Source organism: Mauremys mutica, chromosome 3, assembly GCF_020497125.1.
Source record: "Mauremys mutica isolate MM-2020 ecotype Southern chromosome 3, ASM2049712v1, whole genome shotgun sequence".
In the NCBI taxonomy this organism is placed as follows: domain Eukaryota; kingdom Metazoa; phylum Chordata; order Testudines; family Geoemydidae; genus Mauremys; species Mauremys mutica.
Window position 1 is genome coordinate 27,006,835 of NC_059074.1, and position 18,971 is coordinate 27,025,805.

The 18,971-nt window shown below is 42.0% G+C and overlaps 1 long non-coding RNA gene across 1 annotated transcript in view; it reads right to left on the reverse strand.

Annotated features, from left to right (window-relative positions):
- Positions 1-229: 229 nt before the first annotated feature.
- The window catches only part of LOC123366245, a 29,351-nt gene continuing 10,609 nt past the window's right edge, over positions 230-18,971 (reverse strand). Inside the window, exon 3 of the long non-coding RNA XR_006577981.1 lies at positions 230-339. This is a non-coding gene — a long non-coding RNA (uncharacterized LOC123366245). The remainder of the gene's footprint in view (positions 340-18,971) is intronic.

The following is an 18,971-nucleotide window of genomic DNA, read 5'->3' on the forward strand; positions in this document are numbered from 1 at the left end:
TCACGTAATCTGCAATTCTTCATATCTCACTACATTTTTATTAATGGAACAAGGTTGTTCCTGTCAAACATTCTTTCCAAAATATTTCCTTGCAGGGTTAGGATCTGAATAACCCAGCGTTGAGTTATGACTCTTGAGCAAGTTTATTCTCCTGTCTGATTTTTAATAAGATAAATACTGTAGCTACCATAAATACTGTAATTATCCCATTGCACTTGATTTTGAGTCTTGTTCTATGGGGGTTATACAGGAGATGAAGGGGCAGGAGTCATCTCTCAGGAAAAGCTGCTTCATGGGCACTCTGAAAGCCCTAGGACAGAGGCCTCTGCTTCCTCATTCCTACAGGGGGAAGAGCACATGAACATTAGAGCTGAACATATTATTTTTGCCAAAACATTTAATCACCCTGCAACTCTTTCAACTGGTCCTAACAGCATAAAATTGTTTCCCTTATCCCTTTTGATCCAAGCAACTGGCCAATATTTGGTATCACTGAAGGCTGTTGAGAAACTGATGATAGAGTCAGGTATTTCTTTGATGCAATACTGTTTATTTACAAAGAAGGCACTGAGTCCTCAGGGCTGGTGCAAGGATGTTTCGCGCCCTAGGCGAAACTTCCACCTTGCACCTCCCTAAGTCCTGTGGCAGCTCTCCACCGCCCCCTTCCGCCCTGAGGTGCCCCGCCCCGCGGCAGCTCCCCCCGGCCCGGGGAGCTTTGTGGCAGTTCCCCGCCCCAGCTCACCTCTGCTCCGTCTCCTCCCCGAGCATGCCGTCGCTGCTCCATTTTTCCCGTCTACCAGGCTTGCGGCACCAAACAGCTGATTGGTGCTGCAAGCCTGGGAGGGAGAGAAGCAGAGTGGGGCGGCGTGCTCAGGGGAGGAGGTGGAGCAGAGATGAGCTGGGGTGGGGAGCGGTTCCCCTGTGTGCCGTGCCCCCCCTTACTTGCTGCAGGCAGCCCTCCCCGCGCCCCGCTGCTCCAGGTCCCTCCACCTAAATGCCAACGACGACCGGGGCGGCCGAAGATTCGGTCGCTACAGTCACCGCTGAAGGACCCGAAATGCCGCCCCCCCCCAAATGCTAGTATCCTAGGCAACCGCCTAGGTTGCCTAATGGGTTGCACTGGCCCAGGAAGTCCTGTTTCCCTGAACAGAGTAAGCATTCAAACAGCAGGAGACAGTTTCTTTGCACATAGTTCCAGGACTCTTTCCAGCCAGTACTCTACGCAAAAGCTCTCTTGCTCAGCATTTTCTCAGGGGCAAATGCTCCTGGGGCTTCCCTTGATGCTTTCACTGTGTGCTTCAGTAGTGTTTTTATTCCTTCTGTTTCACAGACTCATCAAACAATACAAAGCCCCTATATTTGCAGGCAGATCTCAGAAAAATCCTGCAGACTGCATGGTCAACTCATACTCCAGCCATGCATGTGACCTATGATTTGGGTGGTGGCTCCTATTGTGTCAGCTAACTATTTTATAAAGGAGCTTAATTGTTTTTTTTACATTTATCTGGAAAGAAGAGCAGCTGGTATGCACAGCAATTTTAATGAGGTTTAACCCAATTCCCAAGAAAATTAAGGAAATATTCATAAAAACATGTCTTAGTGGTATTTATAGATGTATCTTTTTTAAAATATCAAGGGCCCAATCCCCCTGTTGCTTACACTTGTGTAAATCAGGAGTAACTCCACTGAAATCAACAGCTACATTGGTGTAAAACTGGTGTAAGTGAATATGGAATCTGGCCCAATTGATTCCTTTATTTGTGATTAATTTTACCATTTGTGACTAGGCCTTTCAAACAAACAGCAGAATCAGGGCATCTTCCAATAGTGCATTAAGGGAAGAAACTAACATCCATCATGTCTTTGTCCTCTAATCCTTTCCCCGGGGGGAGAAGTGTATGCAGGGGAATGTTTTGTTTTGGAATTAAAAAATAAATATATATGTACACACACACACACACACACACACACACTGCTGTGTGTTTTTGTTAGGGAAGGCATGATCAAAGCAACGTCCCTGGCACTTGGAGTGGAAGGTGTGGTGAGGTTTGTGATACTCTTTCATTTCTGTTGCTGTTCGTTCCAGGAAGTTGTCTTCTGCACAGCTGAGCTTTACTGGTGGAGTTTGAGTATCTTTAAAGATCACAGCTACTTTTGACCCACAGATCAGTGAAATTCTTAATGCCATTCTCCAATTTTTGCTTTTCTTCTTGTGATGCTATTAGATAGGTTTTGCCTTTACTTCCTTTCAGACTACATGAAGTCATTTTTAACTTTCCATTTCCTGCCTGTAAGTTTAATTGAAACCCCTTGATGTAACATCAGTGCAAATTTCGGAATTTAATATTATGCTGCATCGTTACGGGGTTAGTTCAAAGCAGCCAATGTACAATACTATTATTTGCTACCTCATAAACAGGGACGATGTGCTCAGGAGGCACCACTCTGTGTTTTACGGATGTTGTAAACTAGCCTTTCAAAGGTATTAGGCATTGAGAAGAAATGAAAGCAATTTTACATGGCAGGGGAAGAAACACCACAGAAAACAGGATATGTGAGAAAACGTAGTGTAAAGTAAAATAGAACATGCTAAATGTGAAACACAAAGCAACTATGGTAAAATTCATAAGAAAGCAACGTATAATTACAAGGTATAGAACTTTCACAATAGAAATGTTTTGACTGGTTAAAATATCTGCCTCATTTATTACTATGATTAATATTTCAAAGTGCCATAGAACAGTGCTATTATTCAGCACAGACTGAAGACTACAACCATTAGAACAATACCTACAATACTGACTGGGGCAGAACATAAAGTGCTGGAAAATTGGGCCCAGGGTCTGATTTTAAAGAACACTTGCGTAGCTATAAACTTTCTTAATTTTTATAGCAATTCATTGAGTTCAAGCTAGATCTTTAATTATTGCAACATTTTCCTTAAAAGCCTGTATTGTAATTATGCAATTAACATCTGCTTTGAATACAGGATTTTCGTTCTCTTTTCTTCTACAATTAGATACGTGCAAGCAGTATGATTGAGCCGGGCACTGCAAATGATTTTTAATGTTTACTGCCCTACATGCCAGCCTCATCTGCAGCGTTCCACAAGTTGCTATATTAACCACCTCGAGCATGAGCTTAGGAACAAACAGCTTTTGAAGTACAAAATAGAGATGTCCAAACATCTCTCTTTAATGTCTCTCTCCCAAATCTTTAATTTTTCACAAAGAAATATAAAGTCTACATGAAACACCACACGTTACTCAGCAACTTTATCCTAATTATCATGCTGGGAGAAACCTCAGAGTTTCTTTCCTGCCAGCTGTACTTGAAAGCTTAAAGACACATACTTTTGGCTATATTTTGTTTCTCTTAGGAAGATTATTGTTATCCAGAGACAGTATTGTACACTTATACAGTCTTTTTTTCTGGAGGAACTCAAAGCACTTTACTACCTTAGGCCTGGTCTACACTACAAGTTTAGGCCAAATTTAGCGGCGCTAAATCGAATTAACCCTGCACCCGTCCACACAATGAAGCCATTTTTGTTGACATAAAGGGCTCTTAAAATCAATTTCTGTGCTCCTCCCTGATGAGGAGAGCAGTACTGAAATCGACATTGCCAGTTCAAATTAGGGTTAGTGTGGATGCAATTCGACGGTATTGGCCTCCGGGAGCTATCCCACAGTGCACCATTATGACCGCTCTGGACAGCAATCTGAACTTGGATGCGCTGGCCAGGTAAACAGGAAAAGCCCCATGAATTTTTTAATTTCATTTCCTGTTTGCTCAGCATGGAGAGCTGATCAGCACAGGTAACCATGGAGAGCTGATCAGCACAGGTAACCATGCAGTCCCAGAATCAAAAAAGAGCTCCAGCATGGACCCGAACGGGAGGTACTGGATCTGATTGCTGTACGGGGAGATGATTCCGTGTTATCAGAACTCCGTTCCAAAACACGAAATGCCAAAACATTTGAAAAAATCTCCAAGGCCATGATGGACAGGGGCCACAATAGGGACTCAACACGGTGCTGTGTGAAACTTAAGGAGCTGAGACAAGTGTACCAGAAAACCAGAGAATCAAAGGGATGCTATGGGAGAGAGCCTCAGACATGCCTCTTCTACACTGAGCTGCAGGCAATTCTAGGGGGGGCCGCCACCACTACGCCACCCCTGTCCATGGACTCTGATGATTGGGTACTCTCAATCGCCATTCCTGAGGATTTTGCAGATGGGGAATATGAGGAGGAAGAGGAGGACGATGACAAGCTTGCGGAGAGCACACAGCACACCGTTCTCCCCGACAGCCAGGATCTTTTTCTCACCCTGACTGAAATACCCTCCCAACCCTCCCAAGGTGGTATCCCGGACCATGAAGCTGTAGAAGGGACCTCTGGTGAGTGTACCTTTGTAAATATAAAACATGGTTTAAAACCAAGCATTTTTAAATGATTAATTTGCCCTGAGGACTTGGGATGCATTAGTGGCCAGTACAGCTACTGGAAAAGTCTGTTAACGTGTCTGGGGATGGAGCGGAAATCCTCCAGGGACATCTCCATGAAGCTCTCCTGGAGGTACTCCAAAACCCTTTGCAGAAGGATTCTGGGGAGAGCAGCTTTATTCCGTCCTCCATGGTAGGACACTTTACCACACCATGCTAGTAGCAAGTAATCTGGTATCATTGCATGACAAAGCCTGGCAGCGTATGGTCTTGGTGTCTGCTGGCATTCAAGCAACTTCCATTCTTTATCTCTCTGTGTTATCCTCAGGAGAGTGATATCGTTCATGGTAACCTAGTTGAAATACGGGGAATTTAATTAAGGGGACATTCATAGGTGGCCGTTCCTACCCGGCTGTTTGCCTGTGGCTGAAAAGAAATCCTTCTCTGCAGTTAGCCAAGCGGTGGGAGGGACTGGGTATTGACGCTGAGCTGTTCGCATTTGGCTAGTAGGGATCTTCCCCAATACCAGCCATGTGGTGCGGTGGGGGGAGGGGTAAAGTGATCGTCCCAGAGAAAAGGAGGCGGGGGGGGAGGTTAGTTTGGTTTCTGCTGCTGCACGTTAACACAAAAACAGCAGCCCTAAATGGACAACTCAGTGGACTTTGCTTGGTATGGGAAAGGAGGGTGCTGCTGTTATGAAGGTTGCAGAAGCCGAAAGACTATGGCTTACCATGGCCGCCTGCAAGCCGAATTCTATTGCCCGATATGTTTGATCTCCAACACCAAAGCTGCAGGCACTCAATATAAGATGCAAAAAATGACCTTGTACCAAAGTCACATGTGCTATGTAATGTGAATAGTGTTGTTCACCGTGAAAGAGTATACTCATTGTTCTGTACAATGCATCTTTTAAAATACTTCTCTCCCTTTTTTTCCTTCTGAAGCTGCAAATGTTTCAAGCCTCCCTCCTCCATCCCAAAGGCTATCTCAGATAAGGTGGTGAAAAAAACACACACGTGATGAAATGTTCTCTGAGCTCATGCAGGCGTCCCGCACTGAAAGAACTCAGCAGAAAGGGTGGAGGGACACAATAGCACAGGACAGGAAAGCGGACAGTGAATGTGAGGAGAGGTGGCTGCAGGAAGATCAGAGGAGGCAGGATGCAATGCTGGGGCTAGTGCGGGAACAAACGGACATGAGCTGACGTCTGGTGGAGGTTCAGGAACGTCAGCTGGAGAGACTGCTGCTGCAGCCCCTGTTTAACCACCCTCCCTCCTGCCCAAGTCCTCCTCGCCCAGACGCCCAAGTACGCGGGGGACAGGGAGGCTCCGGGCACCCAACCACTCCACCCCCATGGACAGAAGGCTGTCATTCAATAAGTTTTGAAGTGGCCTTTGCTTCCCTCCTTCCCTCCTCCCACACCCCACCTGGGCTATCTTGTCAGTTATCTCCCTATTTTTATAATCAATTAATAAAGAATACATGGTTTTTAAACGATAGTGACTTTATTTCCTTTGCAAGCAAGCTGTGATCTAAGGGGGGAGGGTGGGTGGCTTACAGGGAATGAGTCAACCAAGGGAGCAGGTTTTCATCAAGGCGAAACAAACAGAACTGTCACACCGTAGCCTGGCCAGTCATGAAACTGGTTTTCAAAGGTTCTCTGATGTGCTATGGTGTCTGCTCGGGCAATCCAGGGAAAAGGGTGCAAAATGATTGTCTGCCATTGCTTTCATGGAGGGAGGGTTGACTGATGACATTTACCCATAACCACCCACAATAAATTTTTGGCCCCATCAGGCATTGGGAGCTCAATCCAGAATTCCAGTGGGCAGCGGGGACTGCGGGAACTGTGGGATAGCTACCCACAGTGCATTACTCGGAATGTTGACGCTTGCCACGGTTCTATGGACGCACACAGCCGAATTAATGTGCTTAGTGTGGATGCATGCACTCGACTTCATACAATCTGTTCCCAAAAATTGACTTATGTAAAATCGGAATAATTTTGAAGTGTAGACATACCCTTAGACTCTGACCTTGCCACTGGATCTTCATGGGAGGTTGGAGTGTCTTGCACCTGCCTTGGAGCCCCATTGACTTCAGGGGACTCTGACCTCTTGGGCAAACATGATTGTGAGATCAGGTTTGATACACAAATGATACCAAGAAACAATCACTTTGCCCACCGCTAAAACTCTGCCACCTCTGGAGTGGAAAGATAGGAGCTATTTAAAAATGCACAAGAACACTACATAAAAGTTTAGGTCAGAATATTAAGAAAAAATATCTTAACCAATAGAAATTGGAGGTTGAGTTGAGGTAAGCAGAATATCACTATTGAAATGAGAACTTGGCAATGCAGGTCACTGGGGTGTCTAGGAGGAAAAGTGGGAAAGAATTTAGTTAGTGTAACGCCAAACTTTATTAACATCATATTCAGTGACTTCACCATATATATATATCTGAGGACTTGCTGCTTATAAAAGTGAAAGGAATTTGCCCTCGTTACAAATTCTCAGCAGACTCACAGGTACATATTGCACATATGTTTTGAGAAGTCCCAGTAATATAAGTATTTTGATTTAGTCTTGTGAACAGGATTCTGAAATATAACATTCCCATTGACCCTAAGATGTAACTGGTCCATATCCTTGCAGGGCAATGCCTAAGATAAATACAAGGTGCTCAGCTGGTGACATAATTCCACCAACTTCAATGGAGCTGCATCCATTTATGCCAGCTGAGCATCTAGCCCAAGATGAGGATTGAAGACACTCAACATTTGTTCTAGCCAAACAAAGAAAATTCCTCTCCAATGGAAATCCAGTTTATCCTCTCTAGATGTAATTAGATAATGGATATCAAACCCACAATTATTTAGATAAAGCCTTATATTCATCTAAAGAAAATGAAACCTAAGTAACACAAATGTGGTAAAACTTAATTGATGATCATGTACTAAAACTATCATAAGTTTCCATACTAAAAACCCCTACAGTCATTGATGTGTAACTTCTCTAGCTCTTTTTTCAAAGTCTGAATACTAAAAGTTAGCCCTGCATAAAATATTCAACATCTGGATGTGTTAATATTTTTTGTGACAGGCATTGAAACACCTGTTTGGTCCTTATTGACATCTTCTATCCTCAGTCTTATTGGGAGGTATGGAACATCCTCTTCTCTCAGTTTAATGTCTGTATCATAAACATTACAAAAGACTAAACTGACAAAAATCATATGGATGAAAAATAGTTTAAAACCAGTTTTAAGAAGAATTGAGAGTTTTTACTTTGTATACTTGGTTGCATGACTTCAATTAAAAAAAATCAGATTATGAATCTAAATTGTGAAGACTTTCAGATTGTAACTTTTTCCATAAAAAACTTATCCTTCATCACATTATTAAGCATATTGGGACATTTTTTCCCCTGGGCTCCTGGAAAAATTGGAATGATTGTCTTTGACTTTATAGTGGAAAATATTGTGGTTCAGAATGAAGGACGGGTGGGAAGGAAACAGATAATTCTTCTCTACACTTCTAAATGCCCTCAAGAGATTTTTTTTGCTTGTATTATTATTAATCGTGTTTTTATACCGTAGTGTCCAAGGACCAGTCTTGAATGGGCACTGTACAAACAGAGTAGCAGACAGTCCCTGCCTTAAGAGTTTAGAATCTAAGGGCATGGCTACACTTGCAGATGTAGAGCGCTGTGAGTTAAACCCACCTCCGGAGAGCACAGTAGGGAAAGCACTGCAGTCTGTCCACACTGACAGCTGCTTGCGCACTGGCGTGTCCACATTTGCGGCACTTGCAGTGGCATTGGAAGCGGTGCATTACGGGCAGCTATCCCAGCATGTAGGTGACTGCAACGTGCTTTTCAAATGGTGGGGTGGGGTGGAGTGTGACAGGGAGTGTGTTGTGTATATGTGGGGGGAGAGAGAGTGGGGTTTTGGGGGGATGAGAGCATGTCAGCATGCTGTCTTGTAAGTTCAGACAGCAGCAGATGCCTCCTCCTCCCCCCCCCACAGCATTCCACACTAATGGCTTGTATACCGGCTGTCAGAAATGGAGCTTTGAAAGGGCATTTCCACATTCCTACAGGAGTTCAAAACAATGACAAGAATGGCCACTTGACTTAAGGGGATTATGGGATGTTTCTGGAGGTCGATCAGAGCGCAGTAACCCAACGCCTCATTCACACTGACACCATGTGTTGTAGCCAAGGAGCAGCAAACATTATTTCTCTCGCCGAGGTGGAGTACCAGCAGCGTTGTAGCCGCGGAGACAGAGCGCTCTACGTGCCTTTTCAGTGTGGACGGGGAATGAGCTAGGGCACCTGGGGCTCCTTTATTGTGCTGTAACTCGCAAGTGTAGCCAAGCCCTAAATGGACAAGATCGACATAGGATGGGGAAAGGGATTTAACACACCAGCAAAGTGAAGAATATGAATGCAGCAAACACCATGTTAGTTCCATAATACTTTTGCCGGGGAGCTGGGAGGAAAGGGGGTAAGATTTAGTTAGGAAGGGATAAGTTAAGTGGAAAGAAAAGAGCCATGAGAGGAGACATTGAAGGGACAAGAGGTGAGGGGGACAGGGCAAGGGACAAGAAGGTAAAAGGGACCCATGTGGAGTGAAGCTGAGGTAAAGAGATTGTAAATGAGGGAGGAGGTTGTAGCAAATAGCTAGTCAGCACAGTTTTGTCAGTCCCTCACCTGATATTTAATTTAAAGAAGAAGGAATTAAAGCATTGTAACAAGATGATCGTGGATGACTAGGTAATAACAGATGATTGAGTGTACATCAAACAGTTTGCAATTCTTTTTCTTTTTATTATTTTTTATTTCTGTCCATGGGTCCAGCTCGGCTATCCTTATTCATTTTGAGTAGTATTTGCTCAGTCTAATATTGCCTGTTACTTCAGTGGGATTACTTGCATAAACCCAACTCCATTTAAATAAGAATTATGGAATTGGATAGATATATAGCTTAGAATTCCCCCACAGATGGAGTGCATTTCTGATTTCATATCTTGACTTGCATTAAAATCCGCCATGTTGTATTGCTTACCTTCTCAGACCAGAGAATTAAAAAACCCCACCAACTGCTGACAGCAGTGCTCAATCAAACACTTCTAAATAAACTGCAACTTTAAAGGAACGTTCCCAAAATTAGGTACACAGTGTATAGCAAGAACCTCTGTGTGCTACAGCACATAGGAAACGTATAGGGGCTGCTGGCTATGTTTCTCACATGATTCAAACAATGACATCATGGTAACCCTGAAAGCAGCAGAGTTGTTTGAAAAATTAAGAAAAAAAAAGTCTTTTCATGTATGTTGTCCTTACAGCACTCAAGCTGTAATAGGTCAGTGCTATTATACCCATTTTACAGATAGGGAATGGAAGCACAGAGAAACTAAGCACCAGGTCACAAATGAAGTCTGTGGCAGAGCAGAGACTTGAAATAGGTCTTCCAAGTCTCAAGCAAGAGTCTTAGCCAAAGAACATCCTTCCTCTCAGTGGCTGAAATGCATCAGTATGTTGCTATAACTGTGCCCATACCAGTGGCTTGCACCCATTTAATTATATGAGTTTTGAAACCAATACAATTAAATCAATACCAAAACAGTGTGCAGATAAGCCTTCAGATAATGTTGAGGATAACAGGTCAGCAGTTGTGGAGACTTTGATGGCAGCCACTCTATTCTGGAATTTAAATACATTTCTAATATATCCCCCACCCCACTGGCACAGTGCTGCTGCTTAAACAAAAAGGAATGGGGGAAATCAGCCACACCAGATGATTCATGTAGGCTTCTGCCTCCACTCAACTCCTACTTTAAACAACTTTCCATTGAAGTTTATAATCAAATACTTATATATTTTTCTTAATGATATTGGTAAGCAATGGTCCCTTTGTCTGCCATCTGTCTTCCAAATATAAAATCAACTGTTATTTCAAATTGCATTAGAGGTAGGTATAGGAGACCTTTGTTAATCTTAAATAGTTTAAAATTCTGCTAGTTATGACTAATTTTTTTTTGGTACCCCGCAGTTAAATTTACATTGGCAAGTTGAGAGATTGCTCTTTGCCAAGAGAAAACTCATATGGAAAAATGACATATTCCACATCCCCATAGCTGATGGATACATTTGATATTGCATGTTATATTTGTAAAGCAATATTGTTGGCTCTTTATTGAATGGTATGCTGAATATGGATATGGGGTAACTTTGCCGCAGGTCCCACTGAATGAGAACACAGTGACACAGAATAAAGGTATTTTCTAATGTAATTTGTTTGTTTACAGAATGTACAGTGTCCCATTTACTTGAACAAAGGTGGACAAAATAGCACCCAGGCAATTCCGGCACCCAGAAATCTCAGCTAAGGCTCCCCTGCCCTATCACCATGAAGCAGCTATCTTGGGTCTTTGTCTTTAACTTTCCTGCTTAACATGCTACTGTTCCCTTCTCCTGCCTCAGCCCCTGGGCTTTTTACCTGGGAAACCCCTGTTTGTCTTTCATGAAAATCATAGAACACCAGGGACCTCAGGAGGTCATCTAGGCCAACCCCCTGCTCAAAGCTGGCCCAATCCCCAGAACAGATTTTTGCCTCAGATCCTTAAATGGCCCCCTCAAGGATTGAACTCAACCTTGGGTTTAGCAGGCCAATGCTCAAACCACTGAGCTACCTTTCCCCTCCGTAAGAGGTACATTCTGGAAGAATAACTCTTTAATCTGTACCCTGTTAAATATATAGAAAAAAAAAGGCATGTGGCAAAAATAAAACCTGAGAGCTCCAATCAAGTATTCAATGTGGTAACTCAAACCAGACTAAACATCAGTTTAGCCTATGTATGTAATCTACCTATGTAATCCTCCTGATGTATGGGTTGGATGGTGCTGAAGCAGGAGTTCTTGTGCCGGGAAAAAAAGCACAAGGATGGGACACTACTAGCCCTGCCTGATTCATTACTTCAATAATGGCCTTTTATAGTCATAGGCAGCTACATAAGAAAGAGCAGGACTGAGGGTGGTATGTCTTGGCCAGGGACTGAGGACAGCACACTCTTAATGTCACCTTTGCTCCCTGCCCCCAGACTTGTGTCAAGTATAGTCTGGCCATTTGTGGAGATAGGATTGTTTCACTATGCTCAAGAGATTCCATTAAATTGACATTTTATCTTCTTGGTTCCTTATCATGAAACATCTCATTGTCAAAGAGTCATTTTTGATATTCAGCCTCAAAGTTCGCTTTCTTAACTTTATCCCATTACTCTTAGTTTCATCTTCAGGCACCTATATAAATAGGTCCTCTCTTCCTTGGTGTTTACATGTTCCAAGTGCTTGTTGGCTATAGAGCTGGCCAACATTTTTCAAAAATAAAAACGTTAATCAAAATTTTAAATGTGGACAAGAAGAGGGATATATTTTTTTTTTGGAAAAAAAAATTGTTCATGAAAAATATATCCTTTTTTTCCCCCAATCAGTTTTAGAGCTGGTTGACATTTTCCAAATTTTTCATCAGAATTCCATCACAATTTTAAATTCTGCCAAAAAATGAGATTTGGGGGGGAAGGGCTGCAAAAAAGTCCCATTTTTCAGTCAGCCCTAGTAGATGCTATGATGCTCCATCATTAGTTATCACTTAGCGAAGAATACATACGATACTTCCTTTTAAACTTTCTTTATAAATCATTTCATCTGTCCCCTTAGAGAAAGAGATGAGAAAGTACTACAATTCTGTGTGCGTATTTCATATATAACAGTGATTCAAACATAATGTAGGATACTGTTAATACTACTGCTAAAATAGTCTCAGTATTAATTGAAATACAGTACATATAGCAGAAGCAATGCTCTTCCCCACCTCAACTAGCCAATTGCGTAATGCTTTAGTGATTTCTCATTAGCTAGAATGTCTGCCTTCTGCCACAAACTGACTTACATTCCTTACATCTGTTACAGACTTAATTTAATTATAAATCACTACTAAGAGTGCAACAAAAATACTGTTACACACTCGAATTGTATCTTCTTCCCACATTGCCAAAATTTTTGGAATACCACTTTCTGAAGTTTTCATAATGGACTATTTCAAAAGGTATATTTATCTCTAGGCTTGGTTATTTATGTTTGGCTAAAGATCAAATTAGATAAATTGATAATATAAATTAAACTGTATTTTATATATTGATTCATCTAATACTTTTATTCTAAAATGAAATATTTCCTAAATACATATATGCCATTTTGTCTTTATTTAGGGGTGGGTTTTAAGGACATCCAACTTTGGCTTAACTCTGCTGTCACTGAATTCCAATTTGTTACAATGCATAATGGAAAAAAAATTGAAACCTTGACAGTTATTGCAAAATGGAATTGTTTTCTCTATTCTGTATCTAGAGCTGGTTGTAAAAATATAAGATTTTTCACAAAAATAGTTTTGAAAGAAAGGAAAATATTTTTAATATTTTGGAAGAAACAAAAAAAATCTATAAAAATATTCATTTTGAAAAAAGCCATTTTTGTGAACAAAATTTTCTGAGCAAAAAGGAAAGAAAGAAAGACAGTTGACCAGCTCTACTGGAATCCTTTTGTATCAGATGGCTGGTCTCAGTCCAGTTTCTAGGAACTTGTGAATTGCCAGACAAGATCAGACCCATGGTCTATCTGGTCCAGTATCCTGTCTCTGACAATAGCTAGTACTAGATGGTTCAGAGAAAGGGTCAAGAAATTTCATTAGATAGATGTGGAGTAATCTGCCACCCCTTATCCTTGCCCCAAATTAGGCATCCTCCTAATCCTTTTAGGTAGAGATTGCATTAAACCTTTGAGGCATAAGGTTTAAAATCTCTTCCAAAATATATGTTGGCGTTAACTATTATAATTCTAGATATTTTTGTTATTCTTATAAGTATTCAATCCTTTTTTGCATCTTTCAAAATTCTTGCTCTCTTATCTTGTGGAAATGAGTTCCACAGTCAATTTCATTTTAATATTTTTGACTGTCTACAAAAAATACATTTGACCATGTTAAAAAATTCTGGTGATCTTTTGTTTGAGAAGTTCTAATATGTTCTGAAGATTTGGACCAAGGACTTAAAATTTAGTAAGCAGGTGATCTTTATGTCAGGGATGTGCTTTTTTCCCCTCCCTGTGAAAAGACATCCCAATTTGGTTGAGCTAAAAACCTTTAAAAAAATTGTAGTTTGCTCATGCTCAGTAGGGACTTGCTAGACTTTCACAACTTAACTCCCCAAAGACTGTATCTGCAGTGAGCATGCTCCAGTCCAAGGCTGAGCTGTGTTTTCTCTGCAACTGCAGTTTCTAATTGCTCTGGGCTATGCAGTTCTGATGAGGAGCCTAGATATAGGGGGAGAACTGGGATTGGTTGGGCAAAGAGACTGGAATCAAGAGCTTGTCGGAGGGAACACAGGAACTAGTGGGGATGGAGAATGTGGGGGGTGTAGATGAGGGACCAATCAGATGAGGATGCAGGAGTAGGGAAGTTGGGCTGAAAACTAAGAGTGAGTGTGGGGAAGATTGGAACTGGTGGATACGAGACTGGGATGAGAAGCCCAAGGAGTGAAGACTGGAACTGGATATGAGAGGAGAATAGGATTGAGACAAGGAACCTAGGGTGGGGAAGAGACAAGAGTGAGGAAGGAATAGGTTGGAGGACACAGAGCAGAAGTGCTCAAGCTTGGTGGGTGTCTGTTACAGCTGCCTCCCTGCTGCATTCCTTTTTGTTTTCCTCTCTGTGTGGCCGCCCCTCCCGGCCATGGGGCTAGCAAAAGTCATAGCCTGGCCCTGCTCAGTGGAATGGCCTTTGCAGACTAACCGGAGCCATTGCTCTGCTCAGGTGGGGGTGGGCCCCTGCCTCCTTTGTTCAGACCTGGGCTCGGTGTAGGGGGCGCTGCCCAAGAATGCAAGACCTTATATGGCCACATAGCTGAGCATGTAAGTCATGCCTGTGACTTAGAACTAGCCCAGACACATCTGTGCACACCTGAAGACTTTTCCCTGCTTTCTCTCCTCCCCTCTAAGAAGGGGGACCAATCAAAGTTACTGGCGGGAAACTGCCTACGTCTGCCTATATAACCAGACATTTTCTAAGCAGACCTCGGAGAAGGTCCTTGCTTTGCCACCTGGTCTGATCAGCTAGGGGTCTTTGGGAGGCCCTCTCCCCGCTCTCGTTTGTTTTTGAGCGTACCCCCGTTTTTAAACTCCCCTCCCACGAACAACGAATTTTGCCTGGAGATCTCCTGATTATTGTGAGCAAATTGAGTCCTCTCTGCGTCCTCTGATGCTGCTGCTGTGCCTGCTTCTGCCTCTGCTGTTGTCCTGCGGATTGGTAAGAACTCTCTCTTGCAGACCCGCCCTGTTCTAGCTGCTGGCTTTTCTTTCCCCAACAGACAGACCCAAGTTAACTCCTTGGTCTGCATCTGTAATCTGTTTCTGGTTCTGCAGCTCCTTTGCTGCTAGAAATAAACCTGTGCCTCCCTGGATTCTATCCTGGGCAGCTCACTTGCAGTTGCTCCACTGCTGCAGCCACACCCTTGGAGAACCACCCCTAGTATAAGGTGCACTCATTAGGTTAAGTTAGGTTTAGCATTATACTCTGTAAGTTAGGCTTAGAGAATTGTTGCATTGTGTTTTGTTACTTGCTAATTTGTGTAGTCTTGGTTAAGTTAGATCATAGATAAGATTTTGCTGTGTTTTGCATAATTGTGGTTAAGTCTGTCTTTCCACTGCAACCCCCCCCAGCTTCTTTGTGTCCCTCTGACTCCTTACAGTCTGTCTGTTCTCTGTGTCTCTCTAAGTTTAAATCTCCCTCTGCTCCACCACGTGCTCCTCTTCCCCCATCCCAATCTAGCATAAAACCCCATTGGTTACTTTTTCCTCTCTGATACACCTCACATTCTACATTTACACCACTGTGACACATTTTTACCTAAAATTGTTTGTTATTTAACATATTTTTCCATAACTGTTAGTTGGTTATATGCTGCTGTGACACACCTTTCTACATAGAAATTGTTAGCTACCTGTTGCTTTTATACTTCAGTGTTAATTGTTTACCAACTGTATTGTACCCCACTATTGAAACCCCCTATACTGTTCACCAAAAGAAACCCCTCCCCAATTGTCTACCTTAACAAACCCCACACCCCTCCCTATTAAATTTTCCCTGTTTTTGCATTTTCTTAATAAAGTTTATTTTGCACCCCACCCGTGTGGTAATTGTCCCCCAAGATCCCCTACCTGCTGGCAGGGACAGTGGGGAATGGGCAGAGGAGTCTGCAACCTTAATAATGTTCTTGTAATGTAGGGTTATGTCTAATTTTATATAATTGTCATATTTTTATCAGCTTGAGTGAAAGTGACCATGAAATGACAGAGTTCATGATTCTAAGGAAAGGTAGGAGGGAAAACAGCTGAAAAAAGATAATGGATTTCAGATGCTAGCACACTCAGAGAATTGGTAGGTCAGATTCCATGGGAAACAAGTGTAAGGGAAAAAAGATCAGGAGATCTGGCAGTTTTTTAAAGAGATATTATTAAGGCACAAGTGTAACTATCCCAAGGCATAGGAAAGATAGGAAATATGGTAAGAGACCATGCTTTCTTAACCTGGAGATCTTCAATCATCTGAAACTCACAAGACAGTAATAAAAAAAAGTGCAAACTAGATCAAATTATGAAGGCCAAAGTACACAAGATTAAACTAACTAGGGACATTAAGGGTAACAAGAAAACATTTTACAAACGCATTAGGAGCAAGAGAAAGACCAAAGGCCATAGGTGCCGACTCCATGGGTGCTTCAGAGATGGAGCACCCATATAGCACCCACCGGCAGACAAGCTCCTCTCCTCTGAACTCCCACCCACTGACAGCCCCCCTGGATCTGCTCCTCCCCTTCTCTCAACAGCCATTCCGCAGAATGCTGAGTAGGGGTTGAGCATCCCCAGGCAAAATTAGAAGCCGGCCTCTGTGCCACAGTCAGGGTAGGCCAATTATTCAAAGTGGAGAGAAAGACAACAGAAAACACAGCAATGGCCGAAGTGTTAAATGCCCTTTTTGTTTCAGTTGTCACCAAAAAGGTTAGCAGGGATCGAATGACTAACATAGTGAACATCAGTGTAACCGGTGTAGGATCTGGGAATACTTAAGGAACTGGCTGAAGAGATTTCTGAGCCATTAGTGACTACCTTTGATAACACATGGAGGATGGGAAAGATCCCAGAGGTCTTGAAAAGGGCAAATATAGTACCTATATATATAAAAACGGAGTAAGGATAGCCCAGGGAATTATAGACCAGTCAGCTTGCCTTCAATATGTTGAAAGATAATTGAACAAATAATCACTTTGTACACACCTAGAAGATAATAAGGTGAGGCGTAACAGTCAATATGGATATGTCAAGAACAAATCAAGTCAAACCAACTTAATATCCTTCTTTGACAGGGTAATAAGTCTTGTGGATGGGGGAAAGCGGTAGATGTGATATATCTCAACTTTAGTATGCTTTTGATACTATCTCACATGACCTTGTCATCAGCAAACTAGGAAAATATAGCCTAGAAGAACCTATTATAATGTGGGTGTACAACTGGTTGGAAAACCGTACTCAGAGTAGTTATCAGTGATTCACAGTCAAGCTGAAAGGGTATATTGAGTGGGGTCCTGAGGGGATCTGTCCTGGGTCTGGTTCTATTTGATATCTTCATAAATTATTTGGATAATGGTATACAGAGTATACATATAAAGCTTGTGGGTGATGCCAAGTTAGGATTGCAAGCACTTTGGAGGACAACAGGTTGAGAATTTTAATTGATCTTAACAAACTGGAAAAATGGTCTGAAATAAATATGATGAAATTTAATAAGGACAAATGCAAAGTACTACACTTAGGAAGGAATAAACAATTGCACAATTAGAAAATGGGAAATGACTTGCCTATGAAGGAGTGTTACAGAAAAGGATCTAGGGGTTATAGTGGATCACAAACTAAATATGAGTAAACAATGTAATACTGCTGGAAAAAAAATGAACATCATTCTGGGATGTATTAGCAGGCGTGTTATAAGTAAGACATGAGTAGTAATCCTTCCCCTCTACTCAGCACTGATAAGGCCTCAACTGGAGCACTGTGTCCAGGTCTGGGCACCACACTTTGGGAAAGATGTGGAAAAATTAGAGAAAATCCAGAGGAGAGCAACAAACATTATTAAAGATCTAGAAAATATGACCTACAAGGGAAAATTGAAAAAATTGGGTTTGTTTAGTTTGGAGAAGAGAAGACAGAGGGGGGACATGATAAGAGTCTTCAAGTATGTAAAGGATTGTTATAAAGAGGAGGATGATACATTTTTCTCCTTAACCATGGAGGACAGGAGATGAAGAAATTTCAGCAAGGAAGACTTAGGTTAGATATTAGGGAAAAACTTTCTAACTGTAAGAGTAGTTAAGCAGTAGAACTAAGGAAGTCATGGACTCTCCGTCACTGGAGGTTTTTAAGAACAATTTAGAAAAAAAAACTGTCAGGGATTGTCTAGATAATATTTAGTCCTGCCTCAGTGCAGGGGACTGGGGTAGATGATCTATCAAGGTCCCTTCCAGTCCTATATTTCTATGATTCGATGTCCCTCATACTCATCATCTTTCTAAGGTAAACAATCCCAATCTTTTCAAGTTATCTTCATAGGAAGGCTGTCCCATGCCCCTAATCATTCTTATTGCCCTTCTCTAAACTCCCTGTAAATCTACGTCCTAGAGCCACCATTTTCACTAGTAAGCCTAACAGACAAGCTAAGGAATGGATGGCAATAGGAATGAATTGTAGTCTTACCTTCACTTCAGAACGGGGCTAAAGAACACTGGTGGTGTGGGTTGCTGCTTTGTAAAGGGCTTTCCACAATAGTGAGGCCATGCTAGAACCTCTCACCATCACTGCATCAAAGGTGTTGAGCATCCAAAACTTCAGTGGAAGGCAACACTTCTCGCGTTCAGCACGCCAAAAAATAAAAGTCTTTAAACCGACTACTACTTTGCTCTTTAAATACTAAGGCCATCAATTGTTTGACTCAAGAAGGAAAAGGATCTGTTAGAAGCTAGTTATAAAGTGCAAATAAGTGCACAAGAAGGAGAGGATATTAATACTAAAATCAGCAGAGGTTGATCAGTGCTCAGTTGTCAGCACTAACATCTCTCCTGAATTATTTGAAAATAATAGGCATGCAGTGGTGAAGTGGAGAAGGACACCTAGTACCTTATTTATAGTTACACTAGACTTCTATGTTTGAAAACAGGGTTTCCCCCCACACCCATGTGCAACATTATTGCTCATTGTTCCACCCCTTTGTTTAAATGCTTTATATGAAAATGTAGCACTAGCAATAGTGAGGATGGGTTTTTTTAATATTTTTGCACACTTCTGTGAATTTCCACAATATACTTTAATAACATTTTTATGAAACAAACCATCTAGCCCTTTATTTGCAGGTTTGTATT